At 41.6% G+C, this 15,839-nt stretch overlaps 1 long non-coding RNA gene across 2 annotated transcripts in view; it reads right to left on the bottom strand.

The window, feature by feature from the left end:
• Positions 1 to 10,550: 10,550 nt before the first annotated feature.
• Positions 10,551 to 15,839, bottom strand: part of LOC123332938 — a 40,360-nt gene continuing 35,071 nt past the window's right edge. For both annotated transcript variants that reach the window (XR_006550120.2, XR_006550119.2), the window contains exons 3-4: positions 12,582 to 12,680; positions 10,551 to 10,892 (exon numbers count right to left, since the gene is read on the bottom strand). This is a non-coding gene — a long non-coding RNA (uncharacterized LOC123332938). The remainder of the gene's footprint in view (positions 10,893 to 12,581; positions 12,681 to 15,839) is intronic.

Genomic DNA, 15,839 nt, shown 5'->3' with positions numbered 1-15,839 from the left:
AGGCACATAATGGGATATTTTTACATGTTAAAATATATCATCGAAACTAAAAAAACCTGTTTTTATCAAGGTTTCTGTAGAACAGTTCTAGCACATTCCTAAGTTATGTTACCAAAGAGAAATAATGCATAGGCAAGCTTCTTAAGAGTTCATTTCAGTTCGGTTACTCAGTCGTGTCTGACTCTTTGAGACCCCATGGACTGCAGCACATGGGCATCACCAGATGGTCAACACCGAAATCAGATTGATTATATTCTTTGCAGCCAAAGATGGAGAAGCTCTATACAGTCAGCAAAAACAAGACCAGAAGCTAACTGTGGCTCAGACCATGAACTCCTTATTGCAAATTCAGACATAAATTGAAGAAAGTAGGGAAAACCACTAGACCATTCAGGTATGACCTAAATCAAATCCCTTATGATTATACAGTGGAAGTGAGAAATAGATTTAGGGCCTAGATCTGATAGATAGAGTGCCTGATGAGCTATGAAATGAGGTTCATGACATTGTACAGGAGACAGGGATCAAGACCATCCCCATGGAAAAGAAATGCAAAAAAGCAAAATGGCTGTCTGGGGAGGCCTTACAAATAGCTATGAAAAGAAGAGAAGCGAAAAGCAAAGGAGAAAAGGAAAGCTATAAACATCTGAATGCGGAGTTCCAAAGAATAGCAAGAAGAGATAAGAAAGCCTTCTTCAGCGATCAATGCAAAGAAATAGAGGAAAACAACAGAATGGGAAAGACCAGAGATCTCTTCAAGAAAATCAGAGATACCAAGGGAACATTTCATGCAAAGATGGGCTCGATAAAGGACAGAAATCGTATGGACCTAACAGAAGCAGAAGATATTAAGAAGAGGTGGCAAGAATACACAGAAGAACTGTACAAAAGAGATCTTCATGACCCAGATAATCACGATGGTGTGATCACTGACCTAGAGCCAGACATCCTGGAATGTGAAGTCAAGTGGGCCTTAGAAAGCATCACTACCAACAAAGTTAGTGGAGGTGACGGAATTCCAGTGGAGCTATTCCAAATCCTGAAAGATGATGCTGTGAAAGTGCTGCACTCAATATGCCAGCAAATTTGGAAAACTCAGCAGTGGCCACAGGACTGGAAAAGGTCAGTTTTCATTCCAATCCCAAAGAAAGGCAATGCCAAAGAATGCTCAAACTACTGCACAATTGCACTTATCTCACACGCCAGTAAAGTAATGCTCAAAATTCTCCAAGCCAGGCTTCAGCAATACATGAACCGTGAACTTCCTGATGTTCAAGCTGGTTTTAGAAAAGGCAGAGGAACCAGAGATCAAATTGCCAACATCCGCTGGGTCATCGAAAAAGCAAGAGAGTTCCAGGAAAACATCTATTTCTGCTTTATTGACTATGCCAAAGCCTTTGACTGTGTGGATCACAATAAACTGTGGAAAATTCTTCAAGATATGGGAATACCAGACCACCTGATGTGCCTCTTGAGAAATTTGTATGCAGGTCAGAAAGCAACAGTTAGAACTGGACATGGATCAACAGACTGGTTCCAAATAGGAAAAGGAGTACGTCAAGGCTGTATATTGTCACCCTCTTTATTTAACTTTTATGCAGAGTACATCATGAGAAACGCTGGACTGGAAGAAACACAAGCTGGAATCAAGATTGCCAGGAGAAATATCAATAACCTCAGATATGCAGATGACACCATCCTTATGGCAGAAAGTGAAGAGGAACTAAAAAGCCTCTTGATGAAGGTGAAAGTGGAGAGTGGAAAGGTTGGCTTAAAGCTCAACATTCAGAAAATGAAGATCATGGCATCCGGTCCCATCACTTCATGGGAAATAGATGGGGAAACAGTGGAAACAGTGTCAGACTTTATTTTTCTGGGCTCCAAAATCACTACAGACGGTGACTGCAGCCATGAAATTAAAAGACGCTTGCTCCTTGGAAGAAAAGTTATGACCAACCTAGATAGCATATTCAGAAGCAGAGACATTACTTTGCCAACAAAGGTTCGTCTAGTCAAGGCTATGGTTTTTCCTGTGGTCATGTATGGATGTGAGAGTTGGACTGTGAAGAAGGCTGAGCGCCGAAGAATTGATGCTTTTGAACTTTGGTGTTGGAGAAGACTCTTGAGAGTCCCTTGGACTGCAAGGAGATCCAACCAGTCCATTCTGAAGAAGATCAGCCCTGGGATTTCTTTGGAAGGAATGATGCTGAAGCTGAAACTCCAGTACTTTGGCCACCTCATGAGAAGAGTTGACTCATTGGAAAAGACTCTGATGCTGGGAGGGATTGGGGGCAGGAGGAGAAGGGGACGACAGAGGATGAGATGGCTGGATGGCATCACTGACTCGATGGACGTGAGTCTGAGTGAACTCCGAGAGTTGGTGATGGAAAGGGAGGCCTGGCATGCTGCAATTCATGGGGTCGCAAAGAGTAAGACATGACTGAGCGACTGATCTGATCTGATCTGATCTGGACTGCAGCACACCAGGCCTCCCTGTCCATCACCAACTCCCAGAGCTTACCCAAACTCATGTCAATTGAGTCAGTGATGCCATCCAACCATCTCATCCTCTGTTGTCCCCTTCTCCACCTGCCCTCAATCTTTCCCAGCATTAGGGTCTTTTCAAATGAGTCAGTTCTCCGCATCAGGTGGCCAAAATTTGGAGTTTCAGCTTCAACATCAGTCCTTCCAGTGAACACCCAGGACTGATCTCCTTTAGGAAGGACTGGTTGGATCTCCTTGCAGTCCAAGGGACTCTCAAGAGTCTTCTCCAACACCACAGTTCAAAAGTATCAATTCTTCGGTGCTCAGCTTTCTTCACAGTCCAACTCTCAAACCCATACATGACTACTGGAAAAACCATAGCCTAAACTAGACGGACCTCTGTTGGCAAAGTTAATGTCTCTGCTTTTTAATATGCTATCTAGGTTGGCCATAACTTTCCTTCCAAGGAGCAAGTGTCTTCCAATTTCATGGCTGCAGTCACCATCTGCAGCAATTTTCAAGCCCCAAAAAATAATATCTGTCACTGCTTCCACTGTTTCCCCATCTATTTGACATGAAGTGATGGGACCAGATGCAATGATCTTTGTTTTCTGAATGTTGAGCTTTAAGCCAACTTTTTCACTCTCCTCTTTCACTTTCATCAAGAGGCTCTTTAGTTCTTCTTCACTTTCTGCCATAAGGGTGGTGTCATCTGCATATCCAAGGTTATTGATATTTCTTCCAGAAATCTTGATTTTAGCTTGGGCTTCATCCAGCCCAGCATTTCTCATGATGTACTCTGCATATATGTTAAATAAGCAATATACAGCCTTGATGTACTCCTTTTCCAATTTGGAACCAGTGCGTTGTTCCATGTCCAGTTCTAACTGGTGCTTCCGGACCTGCATACAGATTTCTCAAGAGGCAGGTCAGGTGGCCTGGTATTCCTATCTCTTTAAGAATTTTCCACAGTTTATTATGATTCACACAGTCAAAGGCTTTGGCATAGTCAATAAAGTAGAAATAGATGTTTTTCTGGAACTCTCTTGCTTTTTCGATGATCCAGCTTCTTAAGAGAGTAGACTTTTATTTCTTTTAACCTCATCAGTTACGTAAGTGTTTGGCAACCATGCCCTGTGGGGCTGGCAGACCACACCGTTTCACTCACTAAATCCTACTCCTCCTACCAGTGTACACACACTTTCATAAATACACAAGAACAAAGATACATGATCCAGTCCTGAGGGGTTTTACCATCAGTTTATTGTAGACGACAGACAAAAGCTGTAAAAACGTCTGGTGTGTTTACCTCTCTGGCCATCACTTGAGGTGCTTCTAGAGTTCCAGAAACAAAGACTGTAGGTGAGCTAGAGAAGTTGAAGCTCTAATACTTTGGCCACCTGTTACAAAGAACTGACTCATTGGAAAAGACCCTGATGCTGGGAAAGATTGAAGGTGGGAGGAGAAGGGGATGACAGACGATGAGATAGTTGGATGGCATCACCAACTCAATGGACATGAGTTTGAGCAAGCTCCAGGAGTTGATGATGGACAGGGAGGCCTAGTGTGCTTCAGTCCATCTGGTTGCAAAGAGTCAGACATGACTGAGCCGCTGAACTGAACTGAGCTAGAGAAGTCAAAGGAAGCTTCAGAGAGAAAGTGCTAAGGCATCTGGGCTTGTGAGATGGCAGAAGAGGACAGGCCGACAGAGAAATGAAGAAACTATGTTTGGCCAAGGGAAAAAAGGTGATTTAAAGAAACATAGAGGAGAGACTTCCCTGGTGGTCCAGTGGCTAAGACTCCATGCTCCCAATTCAGGGGACCTGGGTTCAATCCCTGGTCAGGGAACTAGATCCCACATGCAGCAACTAAGAGTTTTCATGCTGCAACTAAAGATCCCATGTGCCGCAACAAAGCCTCAGTGCAGCCAAATAAATTAAAAAAAAAAAAAAATAAGCAAATCAGTCACCCCACCACCATTATACATGTCTTTTTCAGCAATTCTATTCCACTTTCTGTTTCTAGCTGATACACCATACACACCACCTCTCCATCAACTGGGTTCATACTTATATATTGATATGATAGAAAAAAAATTTTGTCTTGATCAAATCAAATACAAGAAAGTGAGCTAGCTGCCACAGAAATATTGAAGAACACTTGCAAATTGTACAGCTGCTAGGATAAGATCAATAAAGAATAACAGTTGGGAAAATTACAGTCCAAAGACAATCAAAGCACCCTTAAGGTGCAACAGAGTCTGAATAAGCAGAGGGTTCATCATCAGGGCAATAAACTACAAAATGATAACAGGAATCACAGTGTTAATCAGACCTTTGTTCTGTCCCCAGGCTTACAGAGCGTTAAGAGACTGGCAGCAAAATGTTATGCCCCCAGGATGAAGCATGAAAACTTCTCTCTATGAATAATGGGGATGAGACTGGGAAAGGGAGTTAGTTAGTATAATAAACCTGAAAGAGTTTGAAAAAAAAATCACTGTCAACTTTCACATTAGACCAGGTAGGGGAAGGTCTTAGCTCCATTTAAGCACAAAATAAACTAGAGTTCTCTAACCTCAGATAAAGTTCTCAGAAATTTCCCTGGAAATTGTGGGAACATGTACTTTACTTGCTTATGGAACATTTGGGAAAATCTGTCCACTCATTTACTTTTATAGGTGCCCAGAGTAAGACATGGAGAAGGCAATAGCAGCCCACTCCATTACTCTTGCCTGGAAAAAATCCCATGGGGAGGAGCCTGGTAGGCTGCAGTCCATGGGGTCATGAAGAGTCAGACATGACTGAGCGACTTCACTTTCATGCATTGGAGAAGGAAATGGCAACTCACTCCAGTGTTCTTGCCTGGAGAATCCCAGGGAAGGGGAAGCCTGGTGGGTTGCTGTCTATGGGTCGCACAGAGTCGGACACGACTGAAGCGACTTAGCAGCAGCAGCAGCAGCAGCAGCAGAGTAAGACATCCCAGTCAGGAGAGAAGCCTACCGAGGACACAGACTTATAAAACCTGCAAAGAAAACTTCATACGTGGTACCCACATGAATCAAACCTCTCCTTCATTTATCATCAAGATCAAGAGACATCTGAGAAGATCTGTTTTAATTAAAAGGATGAAGCCAATATGACACCAAAAGAAATAGAAACGATTAAAGAAAGTGAAACTAATTTTAAATATTCTAATACATGTCTTCAGAGATATTTTAGTGGATGTTGAATATACATCAAAATAAATTAGCGATTATAACTGGAAGTTTGTACCTCTTTTAAAAACACAAAAATAAATTTAAAAAATACTTAAGTGTAATTGCTGCTGTGCTATAAAAGCAATCAGAGTACAAGAAAAAATCCCTGAAAATTAAAAATATGATTACCAAAATATTTTTTAAAGCAATGTATAGAATAGATCATTACAATGGATAAAGTTAAAGACTGGAGAAAACATTTTCTATTAAGAATAAAAATGAAAAGAGAAAATACAAGATGATGGATGACAGAGCCAGGAAGTCAACATATATCTAATATGATGCCTAGAAGCAAAAATTGAGACAACAAAGAGAAGAAAATAACAAAGAAATAACAGGAATGAGGGGAGAGAGATGAAGTTCCAGAGGTAAGCAAAGAGATCTCTTTATAATGAAAAGACGTGCCAAGATAAAAGCAAAGTGAATAGAAACAGCATACATCTGAACAAACTTCCATAAAATTTCAGAACTCCAAGGGCAAAGATAAAAATCCTAAAAATTATCCTAGGGAAGAGAGGGTACCTACAAAGTAATAAGATCAGAATGACAGCATACATCTCAATAGCAATACCATCAAAGTACTGAGAGAAATGTTTGACATTAGAAATATATACCCAGCCAAACTATCAGGTAAAAGTGAAATAAAAATAAAAATATTCCAACAACAAACAACCAAAACAAAACAAACAAGTACACACACACACACAAAAATTCTCAGACATGCAAAAAAAAAAAAAGTTTCAGTGAGGTGCTCCAGTAAAACAAAAACGTAAGAAGAAAACAAGATATGAGAAATACCTGAAAAAAGTATATATATAGCTAAGCATGACCCAGGGGCAAAGAGAGCTCTGAAGAAATCAAGAGAAAAACCCCTAAGCCCTGTGACTCAGGATCTCTTGCAAATGACTTAGCATTTCATTTCCTTCTCTTTGGATCCAGTCACCTCACTTGGTTGAGTTCTGTCATTATTTGGTTAATATTTAGAATGAACCTATGCAAAAAGCACTACTAAATACAATTAAAAATGACAGGACAGAATGCAAATATTGCAAAACTTAATAACATAAAAATAAATACAACAAAATTCAGGAGAAGAGGGGAGTTGTAGAAATAAATGTAAGTGGACTATATAGTGGAAATATCATATGCACAATGACTCAATGTAAGAGACAAACAGATAAGGGTGAATCTGTAAAGGCATGAAGATAACCATTAGAATTACTGAATCTCAGGAAGCACAGAAAGAAAGATGGACAATGCTGAAAATGACTAACACCTCAATTTCCATGACAGGATGTCAAATTACATGCTCAGATCCTGATATACCAAAAACATAAATTTATTTTATTTAGAATTTCAACTGTATCCACCAAAAAAAACAAAAGAAGAAACTTTAATTTCAGAGGAATGAAATGGGGGTATTTCTTCCCTTCAGAAAAAGGAAATGGGAAAGACAGATATTTACTTTTCATTTTAGATTCATGTGTATTTTGAACGTTTTTTTCTATTTGCCACACAAAGGTTTTACTCTCATTTTTAAATTAATCTTTAAAATTTTAAAGAAAAAAAATAAGCTGTATTCTCCCAGTGTATCAAACAGTGAGTGGTGCCCCCAAGGTAAGCTAGGTCATTTTGAGTATTAGGAATTTGTTATGGCAGCTATGAAATGACTCATTGGAAAAGACCCTGATGCTGGGAAAGACTGAAGGCAGGAGAAGAAGGGGACGACAGAGGATGAGATGGTTGGACGGCATCACCGACTTGATGGACATGAGTCTGAGCAAGCTCCAGCATGCTGGACAGGGAAGCCTTGCGTGCTGCAATCCATTAGGTCGCAAAGAGTCAGACATGACTGAGTGACTGAACTGAACTGAACTGATGGCTGAGAACTAGGACTTGGGATTCAGGATTTCAAGTCAAAAATTCTAGACATGAGATACACAACAGGGTTAGACTAGAAAGGCATGTATGCTTGTTAATTAGCACAGAAAAGTCATTAATTTGCTCATGCATTTATTTGCTCTCTCATGCTCCATTTATTCCCTCTGACTCTTTTCCCCACTTATAAATCATTCATTCTCTCATTGATTCATTCATTCAGTGAATACTCAGAAAATATAAGACAGGCTGCCTTCAAGGAGTTTAAAAAATATACTTGCAGGTAAAGCAATAACCTAACACATTACCCCCTAAAAGCACAAATTATGCTGAAGAGAGTGATCTCATGGGCGAAAGCTCATGCATGGGGTAACAAATGTACTAGGTCTTGAAGAATGAACAAGCTCCAACTCAAAGGAAGGAATCTGCGCTTCATTTTAAATATTTTCATACTTTTGCTTAAAGTTTCATGCCACTCCTTGAGATATTGAGGGGACAGATAGTAAGATAGTGAGTAACTCCAATTTTCCAAAGTTCAGAGTCCACTGATTGAAAAGAGATAGGGCAATTAGTCCACATAAAAACAAACAAACAAAAAAAGATTTCCTTCAACTGTGGAGAAAGTTCCATTACCCACTGGGGTAATTGTTTAAGCTGGGTTGGGTCTTTGCAGGGGGATGTGGGCAGAATGGACTGCTCTGAGTAGGATGACCAACCACCCAGTTTTTCCACTTTTTGCACTGAAAGTCCTTTCCTCCAAGCAACCGTCCTCTCTTAGGTACCTCAAGTCAGCACCAAGTTTCCAACACCTTCACAAGCTTACTTCATCTGATTCATACAATAAACTACTGTGATTCAAGATGTTGTATCCCCACCTTCCAGATGGTAAAACTGAGGAACCAAGAAGTCCAATGATTGCTAAAGATCACAAACTTAAAGAAAGTGGCAGAGCCAGGATTCAGTCCCAGATCTGGCCGCTTTGATCTTGAGCCACCTCCAATAGCCCCACTCCATGCCTGGTGCTTCTCTGCATAGATGGACATGAAAACAAAAGTAGTGGAGCAGGCATATTGGAAATTCAGGCTCTTTGTGCACAGAATGACTGAAAAGAGACCAGGAAATCTTGAGTTTGTTGATGCCCGGCTCTAAACCAAGGAGCCAAGGAACCCAATTATAAGGAGAAAGATGAAGCAACATCTACACGGGGTATTCAGGGTCTCATGGAACTGTTTGCAGGTTATGATGAATTTTCCATTTAACTAGATAGGAGATTATAGATACAGACATAGATGCAGATACACATACAGATGTAGTTATAGACACAGATATGGTCACTGTAGGTTTTTAGCAAAAATTATCTACATATCCAGTACAAAGTAGAAACTTCTGAGGCCCTTTCCAACCTTGGAAGAAGACAGTTTTCGGACTCAAAAGAAATGATACATATTTCTAGAAAAAATCTTCACATATGCATGCCCTGCTAGGGTTTGGCTTTCTTTCTTTCTTTCTTTTTTTTAATGTAGAAATTCTATAAAAGAGAAAAAAGAGCTAGGAGAACATGAAGCAAAAGGGAAACATGGGGGTGATGGACATAATACAAGAGGGGACGGTAGGAAGGAAAGAAAGAAAAAGGAGAGCTGGACCTGCGTGGTGAGAAACGAGAACAGATAAATGAGGAACGACAGCACGGAAAGTCCTGGAGAGCTCAATTAATTAGTTATTGTCCATTTCCTTGAGAGACCTCTAACAAATCTGTCCTTGTCAGTGACAGGAAATCTTTTTGAATTCTGTGTAAAAGGATATTAATGGCGGTGGTAAGCTTCAACACCCCTGCACGGTGACACGGGGAGGTGGTGGAAGTTTCTGGAGGTCATCCCAGCAGCCAGCCTGGACGCACAAGCAGCCCCTCTGCCCTGCGCACAAGGAGAACTTCCCCAGCCCACAGACTGTCAACCCTCTCTCCTCGACTGGTACATCAGGAGGCTGACATTTAATACCCTAAGGATATAGATGTTTGAGAGCTGGTTATTGTAACAAAGGAGGCCATCGAAACTCTGCAAGACCAAATGGATCAGATAAAGCTGACACAGAGATAAATCTGTTTTACATCCATTCTTGCACAAGTTTTGCTAATCTATGTAGTTATAGCTTTCCCACTGAAGAGGAAAAAAAATAAAAAATAACCCACCACATGTCGGCAAGTCCACATCGCGTTCCTATTTTTAATCTCCGAGGTATAACATTCTAGGCAAAGACCATTTTTGTGCTGACTTTTGCATGAACTCCATTAACAAAGGATGACACAGGAAGAAAATGAGAAAGGAGGATCAGAGAGGGGAGGAAAGGGGGGTAAAAAGAGAGAAGGAGAGAGGATTTCTTCTTGAATGGCTATAGAAATGCAGTTTTTTTCTCAAATGAATGAATCCTGCCCCATCATTGAGACAGGATCCCTTCTCTCCCAGTCAGTCAGACACCTACTCTTCATTAGCCAGTATTTATGCTGCCAGATTGGACTTTCATATGGGAGCCTGAAGCACAAATGGTACAGATGGCAGGAAAGCTCTCATGAGATTGATAACGATGAAGAAAGATGCCACATTAAGTCAGAAGGTGCCACTGTTAACATCCCAGCTCAGAGGAGGATATTTCTAGCAAGTACTCCCCTCCCAGGGCTGCTTTTCTTCTGGCTTCAAGTAAAATTCATTCCCCTCCCCAGAAGCTCTCCGCCCCACCGAATTGCTGGCAAGTGAGTGATACATTCGCTGGAGTCTCTTTGGTGTGTCAACTGATTTCTCCTCAGATACTTAACCTTTGCTTTCCAGAGGTGGTTGAGATCCTAGCAGTGAAAGGGGGCTGGAGGGAAAAGAAAGGGTGGGGGACGGTATTTCAATCCCTGTTTCCCTCAACAAAGGCGCCACTATAAGAAGCTCTGTGCGGGAAATCTGAATGGTATTTATTGTTTCCATCCGGGGCCTCATTGCATCTGCTGTCTTTCAGAGACAGGCACTGAGTTCATAAAACCAGGGCCCTGTCTCAAACACTTCGGACAGAAGGCAGTCTCCAAGGTGTAGGACCGAGGGTTTCATGGGCAAGTCAGCACCACCGGACGATCACAGTGAGGGACCTTTGCTGCTGGGATAGAAGAGGGCCCTCTAAGGACCCATTGTCAGAGGAGACACCATGATTCTTTGGAATCTTCAGCTGCTGGCTCAGACAGTCGGTTCCTCATTCAATGAAAACACAAGTCCTCATCCATGAAGTTCAAGCCTTTTGACTGAAAAGGTTTAAAAAGAATCCACTTTTCAAAAAAAAAAAAAAAGACAACAACTTGTCCTGATTTTTCATTTTTTCATCTCTAAGGGCCTGGTCACTGATTTTATCTCTGGCATCAAAGCTGAGACTGAGTTTTCTGGTTCCTCCAGACATTCCGGCCTCCCTAGATGGCAACCTGACACCAGCCCAGGAAAGGAGAGTGGGGGAAGTTCTCTAGCCCACAGAGCAATCAGATCAGGAAAGTGTCTCCCTTGTTCAGCAAGAGTCAGCCAGAAGCCCAACCAACAGAACAGGGCATAATGGGACTTGCAACTTCAAAAAATCTGGCAGCTCGGGCCCGATCTGAATGATATATTATCAGAGGTCTGTTCTAGAAAACACAGGCCGGGAGACAAAGGGAGGCCACATCAAGAGCCCCAGTGCAGGAATCACAAATTCACATTGGTGTGTAAGCATTTAATTAGCTTCCTGGATTCACAAGAACTCCAGTCAATTTAAGACACTCTAGGCAGCTCCTTCCAGATTCCACCAGCCAACTCGGAAGCTTGGACCTAGAATGCCTACCGCCTGGGAAGGGTATTTGGAGAAACTTAATTGAAGGGAATTCCTATTTTTATGTCTATATGATGTACCATCAGTATTTCCTCCCCTACAAAAATACACTGAGGGGCCACTAGTCCAAATAACTGGTTTAAATCTGTAAATTACAGCACTGCTTCAAGGAACTTTTAAGGTCATTTTGTGTCTACAGGAAAGTTAGATGGCATCATAAAATTTTTAGAGCTAATGTAATCTTTATACAGTGGATTCAACTCAACTGATGAGATGGGTTTGAGGCATTACCCTTCTCTCCCCCTTTCTTCTGATCATCCTGGAGTCCTTAGGCAGAATTACTGCTCTAGAAGCATTCACGCCATGACTACACAAAACATCTTCCTCCCTGCAGGTCTCAGAACCTAGGTCTTCATCTCCCTCCCCTCCACCAAGAGAAGAAGGGATTGCTAAATATGGTTAATTTTCTGAGTTGGTTGCATTTCTGCTGTGGAATCTAATCCTCTTTCACATCTCCTGTGTGTATTTCTTCTTGGTGCTCTGGTCTTTGGTGACCTTCTCATACCGTTTCATTAAATGCCCTCCGCCTCGGTAAATTACAGTACTTTGAAGCCTTGGAGTTTAGCATATAAAAAAGCAAGAGGCTCTGTATACTGCCTTGGGATAAGGTGTGATGAAAATCCCATACAAGCTGAACTGTACTTCCTAATCAAATGGGTGTAACAGATGGCTGCTGGAGCAAACCATCACAATGGAAATATCTGCAGTTCTCATGGTAACGGAATCTGCCAGGTCTGAGGGATTTGCTGTTTTTCAGGACATCTGAGCTGCAATCTCTTTCGAGCTGTCTAGCAGTCTCCGTCTCGCTCGCTCTCACTCTCTCAGCATGATGGAGATAGAGTTGAAAGGTGGAGCCCGATTTTGCATTCCAGCTGTGATTAAAGACACAGGCACACATCCTGGGAGATAATGCACTGCATATTCATCACGGTATCTAGAACCTCTTTAGCTACTGGGACACGACTGTCATGCAATTACAATATGCCTTCTTCAGGAGCAAAGTTGGGGGCTGGGATGAAGAAGATCAGAGGAACAACAGACAGGGAGAATGGGAGGAATTAAGATGCATGGGACGTACCTTGTAATAAAGATATGGAGCGATATTAAAACTAGCAGTTGTTTCCACTTCATGGCAGCATGTCAAGATGACTTAACGTAGCAGGATAAAACATCTGGCCTAGGGAAAAAAAAAATACATGATGTCGAATTTCCAAATCGTAGACTATGTGGAAGAAAAACAACAGATAAGCAACTGTGTACCTTCCCAATAAGTGAAAGCATGTGGAAGATTTCCTTACCCTCTGCAATCAGAAAGGAGATCCATCTCATAAGGGGAGGTTCGTGTATAGACACTGAGCTTTCATTATAAATCGAAGGTTTGGGCTTAAACCCACAGGACTACATTAGAAACGGGGTTTTTTATTATTTTTTTTCCCTCATGCCATTCATAACCTTCTGATTTTACCACAGTGCTCGGAAAGGGGGAAATAATCAGTCACAGTTCTATTTTATTAAAGGCTTTTCCTCCAAATCCCTATCGATTTAAAGAAATAAGTAAAAGTATACTGTCTTCTTTGCTATAGTACCTGCTAGCTGACACACACACAGACAGGCTTGATTCACAGCTGCCTGGTCCCTTGGGTATTTGAGCTTGAAGATCAGACAACATATAAGAATTCAGCCATGACTCAAAATGGAAACAAAGAAGACCATTCTTAGCAAAGCCTGCAATGTGAAATGAAAAACTACAGGCTGGAGGCTGGAGCCCCCTAGCACGCTTCCCCACCCCATTGTCCTTGAGGGCACTACTGTTAAATACATATGACAGCCAAAGAGATGAGGAGAATAGTCTCCAGAAAGCAGTGATTGGATCTCCCTTTTCATGAGGTAGAATAGCCAGGACTATGTAAGCCTCTAAGTAGCACTTGAGAGCAGGTCCCGTAAGGCAGCTTTGTCTCCTCCTCATACAGCGCCTGAAGAACATATTATATTATATAACCTTTCTCCAAGCCCGCCCCGCTCTGCCCGAGACCCTCTTCCTTTAGAAGCCTGCTAATAACAACTTGTGGATGGCGATCTCCATCTTAACAAGCCGGATTAGTTAGTTTCAAGCAATGAACTGAGGCCATTTGTGCAGATGCTAATCAAAAAAAGAAAAAGGAAAAAAAAAATTATAAAAGCCCCATGTGCCTCGTTATCTTGGAAGTACAATATAGATAAAGAGGAGGGTGGTCCACGGCCACATCCGTGAGCTGACCTCTAAGGCACACAAAGGTCTCAGGGGGCCACAGAGTTAGAAAAGGAGGAAAAGAGGGTTTGGGTCAAGCCAGCACCCAACAACGGAGGCTCTGAAAGGGCAGTGATTGGGGAACCGTCAGAAGCTTTTTTTCTTAGAAATCATTCTTTCGTTGTCTCCCATGGGGGCTTTGCTTTTTGACAAACACTTCTCAGCTCCTAGCACAGAGCCTGGCATGGCATAGGGGGTTGGCAGGGTGGAGGGATGAGCGTGGAGGGAAGGATGTATAAGGAAAGATGCCCCAATGTCAAAATGTCAAAACCAAACAAATCCCACTGGTCTGTAATCGTCCTCTCTTTCCTCCCCACACCAAGAACATAAAATTGCATGAAACGTCAGAGTCAGCACATTTGGAGAGGTACTCGGCGTCTTCAGAGATCAATGGCCAGATTGACTATTAACATTCAACCACAACTGGCACTCTTAAAACCTACACACAAAAAGGAGAACTACTCAGCTGATGCTTCAGACTTGGAATATTGCAGAACATTTAAGCCCATTAAAAAAAAAAAAAATCTGTCATTTCATCAGCTTCTCTGACAGCTTCTCTGCCTTTTTCTATACCACAACTAGGAAACTGACTCATGAAGGAAGGAATGTTTTGTTTCCTTTAAAATAGTCTAGGAATAACATAATGTACACTCTGTTACATATGGGATCTGAGTGTGTAATCAGGGTGAGAGAAAAAAATACCAATTTTGAGAGAGAACACCAGCTCTCACATTCCAGAGAGTGCAACACACACACACACAGAGCTTCCAGCAGCTTCTTGAATCTCAACTGCCCTTCAGAGTACATATTGCTTTTTTAGGAATTCTCTAAGCCAAATGTTTGTTGGAATGCTAACCTCCTCAGAAGTTCAGGATGTCTTGCCGAGATCATTCAGTTAGAAGACACCCAACTGCCCTACAAGTTAGAAAAGGGTAAGTTTGAGAATTGAAATTATTCTTTAAGAATAAAACATAAAAGTTGTCTCTGCGGATAACACTCATCTCTAACAGTCATCACAAAGAATATTTTTGTACAAGAAAGTTGCAGTCAACCTCAAAAAGATCCTACTATAACTCCAAAAGGTTCCTTCTACAATTTATAGATATTTCAAATCCAAAATATTAGGAAACTAATTTATATATATATATATATATAGTAAATTTATATATAAATATATATATATTCAAGTCCTATTACTTTTGATTCCCATAGATTTTGATTCCCATAGATTACTCTTTTCTAACTTTACTGCCAAAGGATCAAGCCTCCCAGGTGGCACTAGTGATAAGGAACTCGCCTGCCAATGCAGGAGACATAGGAGACGTGGGTTCAATCCCTGGGTCAGGAAGATGCCCTGGAGGAGGGCATGGTAACCCACTCTAGTATTCTTGTCTGTAGAATCTCATGGACAGAGGAGCCTGGTGTACAGGGTTGCAAAGACTTAATTGACTTAGCACACACAACAAAGGATCATCTTATTTTTTCACGTCTCTGTCAACACAAATGAAGGAAGGGCATTTTGTGGGGTTGCTATTCCCAATAAGCTTTAGGATCAACTTTGTTTCAGGCCTCACCCACTGCCCTGAAGTGTTCAAAGCCCAGTAGGACAGACCTGTTCTTTCAGAGGATGATCTTTATTGCCAACCTTCTCTGGAGTGGTTTGCTTGGAACTGAACTGGAGTATTTTTATTGCAATTGAGTTAGCTGAGCCCAAATAGGAAACTATTGCACCCAACACCCTGCAAAGCACTGCAGGGACAACAAAAATGAGTCCGTACCTTCTTGTCCCCAAGGAGTTCATGATCGGCTAGAATAGGTAAGACCAGATTACTAATGTTGACAACATCTGGCTGCACAACAGAGCACCACAAAAGAGGTATAATCCAAGCATCCAAGCAGAGTCAAAGGAGACATTATAAAAGGCTCCACGTGAAATGCAAAGGTTGATGAGCCTTGAAGGGCTATTAAGTAAGATTTCAACAGATTGGGGCATGGACGAGGATATTCCAAATACAGGAAATGACAAGAGTCTGGATGCAGAAAAGTGTT

This window comes from Bubalus bubalis, chromosome 3, assembly GCF_019923935.1.
Source record: "Bubalus bubalis isolate 160015118507 breed Murrah chromosome 3, NDDB_SH_1, whole genome shotgun sequence".
Taxonomy (NCBI): domain Eukaryota; kingdom Metazoa; phylum Chordata; class Mammalia; order Artiodactyla; family Bovidae; genus Bubalus; species Bubalus bubalis.
This window is presented reverse-complemented; position numbering and strand designations above follow the sequence as displayed.